Source organism: Sinocyclocheilus grahami, unplaced genomic scaffold, assembly GCF_001515645.1.
Source record: "Sinocyclocheilus grahami isolate Dianchi unplaced genomic scaffold, SAMN03320097.WGS_v1.1 scaffold97.1, whole genome shotgun sequence".
NCBI classification, from domain to species: Eukaryota; Metazoa; Chordata; class Actinopteri; order Cypriniformes; family Cyprinidae; genus Sinocyclocheilus; species Sinocyclocheilus grahami.
In genome coordinates this window covers 1854098-1857922 of record NW_015505276.1, presented here as the reverse complement: position 1 = coordinate 1857922, position 3825 = coordinate 1854098, and the positions used below count along the sequence as shown (strand labels likewise).

The following is a 3825-nucleotide window of genomic DNA, read 5'->3' as shown; positions in this document are numbered from 1 at the left end:
TTATCATTAAAAACGTATTGGATTACCGCGATTGTAACAACTCGAGATAAATAAATACTGTCCAGCATAAAGCACAGTTTTAAAGGGGTCCTATTACGCTTTTTCACTTTTTCAACTTTAGTTAGTCTGTAATATTGCTGTTTGAGCATAAAAAAAGATCTGCAATTTACAAAGCTCAAAGTCCAATTCAAAAGGAGATGTTTTATTTAACAGAAATCACTTTTCAAAAACTACAACGAACGACTCGTTTGGACTACAACGCATATTTTCTGGGATTTGTGATATTGAGAGATATGAGATTTTGCTGCACTAGAGAAGGCAGCGAGTGTTATCACTGTGTCGGAGACGCGCTATCTTTCTCAAGGCAGACGAACTTAGAGTGGTTACAATCATCCGGGTTTAAATCACGCTCAAAAAAAAAACACTGGCCCAGCTAACCAATCACAGCACATTTCGTATTTCAGAAGACGGGCCTTCATTTGATATAGGAACTATTTGAGCCGTTCATGCCAGACGGGAGAGAAGTGTTGTAATAATGTAAAATATGTGAAAAATAATGTTTTTTTCCCGAACAACCTAGTATGAGAGCCTGTTCTAGTACACCCCCAAAACAAAATCAAGACTTTGTAAAAGAGCATAATAGGACCCCTTTAAGTAACAGTAGTTGTAAAGTAGTAGTAGTTTTGTTTTGAGTGAACAGGGCGGAAAAGCTGGGAGGTTTTAAAAGAGTGCTAAGGGAATTATACAATTGAATAAATTAATTAATTAATTATATGAATGTACCTCTGAAGGTTCTGACTGTCTTCAGAAACGATTCGATGGCATTTTGTTTTCATCTTCACTCCATGTAATACCTAAAGCAGTGTTTCTCAACCCTGGTCCTGGGTGCCCCCCAACACTGCCCATTTTGTGTGTCTCCCTAATCAAACACACCTGATTCAACTCATTAGCTCATTAGAAGAAACTCCAGGACCTGAAATGGGTGTGTCAGATAAGGGAGACATACAAAATGAGCAGTGTTGGGGGGGCGCCCAGGACCAGGGTTGAGAAACACTGACCTAAAGGAAGTCTTACTCACAAAATACTGCTTTGTCCACGGAGGTTACGGGAAACTGCTCTAATTCAGCTTTTCATAAGCCCCACCTGCTGCCAGTGAGTGGATTTACAGAGACTTATATTTACATTGTGCAGTTTCTGTCTGGCCAAAAACAGACCGAATTTGCATGCCCTACTGTAAATTTTGACCGGTTGATGAAAAACAAGCTTATGTGGATTCTACACATTTAAACAATTCAGATAAGTTATCTAGAATTATTTATGGAGCAGATAAAATACATATAAACATATATTAATCAATTATCATTTTGACATATCTTTTCTTTATTTAAAAGCTGAAATGTAAGGTTTACCTTTTTATTAAACTTTTTCAAAGCTTTATTTGAACATTTACATTAGATATTTCGACACGCTATTAAACTGTTGTCAGTCAAGTTGTCATTTAAAATACGAACATCATTGGTAATGTTATTGTTTTAGTGATTATGCAAACAAAGTCATTTTATTTGTTGTTTGTTGATTTTTAAATATAAAACTTGGGGAAGGGATTTATGTGTCGGTACTTTTTGAACATCTCCAGCACATTTGAACAATACCGTGATAATACTGATAACCGTGATCATTTTGGTCACTATAGTCGTGATAAGAAATGTTCATACCGTTACATCCCTAGACCCGAATATGTAATAATGATTGGCGAAACATTCATGCATTTAAGGGTTAAACCTAATTATATTTCATAGAGGTCAAAAGTATTAAAAATAAATTAATGAAATGTATAAATAATTAGTGTTGTGCTCCAAAGCGTGCAGCACTGTTGCTATTGCACATACTTAGTTATGGACAAATAATCATTTAAAATAAAAAGGAAGAAAAAATTTAACTATGACACCTGCCATGATACCTCAAATCATCCAGCTTGTCAAAGAGAGATGTACTATTAAATTTGGAATTGCTAAAACTAAATAGGCTATTCAATATGTTTACACTGAAGGGACCTGAGCCATATCTATACCTTGATAGCATCACGGAGACGTCTATTTGACATCTGCATTTCCAGTGTTTGCTCATCTGCAATACGTCTATAGGACGTTCCCTACACTGTAAAAAATGACCGTGAATTTAACGGTAAAAGACTGTAAAAATGCTACAGTAAAAACCTGTTAAATGGGTAATGGTAAATTCCCCTACTATATACGGTGAAAAACTGTATTGGACATTACATGTATTGGACATTAATTTTACGGTAGTATACCGTTTTTGGAAGTGAAAAATACCGTATAATTTACAGTGAATAACCGTAAATTGACGTTCCCAGAATTCCCTGCTTTACATTTCAAATTTGATGTTTTTTTGTTGAAATAACTATGTTCCTTACGTTTTCTTCTCAGTTTTGTATATTAGGGTTGTGTGTTACACCTAATGTTGTTAAAGGAATGTTTATTGCATTATTTCAGTTTCATGTGTGTTACCATGATGGTGTTTAGTGTTTGTGTGAATGACGCTGTGCACCTTCTATATATGTTATTATTTAAAAGCTGCTTGTGATGGGCTTTGGTTTATCATGTGACTTTCTCATCACCACCTGCATTTGGTGGTTATCAGTATATTACAAAGGTACAAAACAGATTTCAGTACTTCAATAGGTATTAACATGGCATCAGTTAATGAAATTACGGTATTTAACTGTAAATTTACCATATTTTTTACGGTAAAATTCCGGTATTTTTTACGGTAAAAAAAACCATTATTTCAGTTTCATGTGTGTTACCATGATGGTGTTTAGTGTTTGTGTGAATGACGCTGTGCACCTTCTATATATGTTATTATTTAAAAGCTGCTTGTGATGGGCTTTGGTTCATCATGTGACTTTCTCATCACCACCTGCATTTGGTGGTTATCAGTATATTACAAAGGTACAAAACAGATTTCAGTACTTCAATAGGTATTAACATGGCATCAGTTAATGAAATTACGGTATTTAACTGTAAATTTAAGTTAAAACCGTAAAACCTAAAACATTGCTACCATATTTTTTACGGTAAAATTCCGGTATTTTTTACGGTAAAAAAAACCACAACTGCCGTTTTTTTACGGTAAATTTTACGGAATTTTTTTTACAGTGTATCAGATGTCAAATAGACGTTTATTAGATGTCTTTAAGATGTTTATGATTTAGATTATATGTTGACATCTTAAAGACGTTTGTACACAACAGATGCTTTCCAGATCAAGTGATCTTTAACAGACATCTTACAGAGGTACTTGTGCTATATCATGTTTGCTGTGTTTTTGATTGTCACTGAAGGTGTCAGTTCATTTGGAAACAGGTAATGTTTCTTAGACACATGCACAAAACAAACCGCCAGGGGGCGGCAAATAGTGACATGATTACTGCATTCTCGCTGCACCAGCAGCAGAGGACGCAGCTGCATCTACACACGCTAAATGCGCTTAGCGAGCCACAGCTGAATAAAACACGCATCCTCCGCTCTACGCTTGACACACCGGAACACATCTTTTCTGTGTGTTATAAGGTAAAGAGCAGCTGGTATTTCATATGAGATGTGATATTAGCAGTAAGGCGGGAATGGGGTTTATTCGCAATGGGAAATGTTTTCGGCAGACAGGGTCGAGTCACCAGTCGAGTGACAGATCAGGACAGGGCGATATTGGTAAGAAGACTCAATTTATCAATCAGTGAGCACCTCTCTCTCTCTCTCTCTCTCTCTCTCTCTTTCTCTCTCTCTCCCTCTCTCACACACACCC

General features: G+C 36.0%; 1 pseudogene; it reads left to right on the top strand.

The window, feature by feature from the left end:
- The first annotated feature begins 3555 nt into the window (after nucleotides 1–3555).
- Nucleotides 3556–3825, top strand: part of LOC107588013 (charged multivesicular body protein 6-like) — a 5525-nt pseudogene continuing 5255 nt past the window's right edge.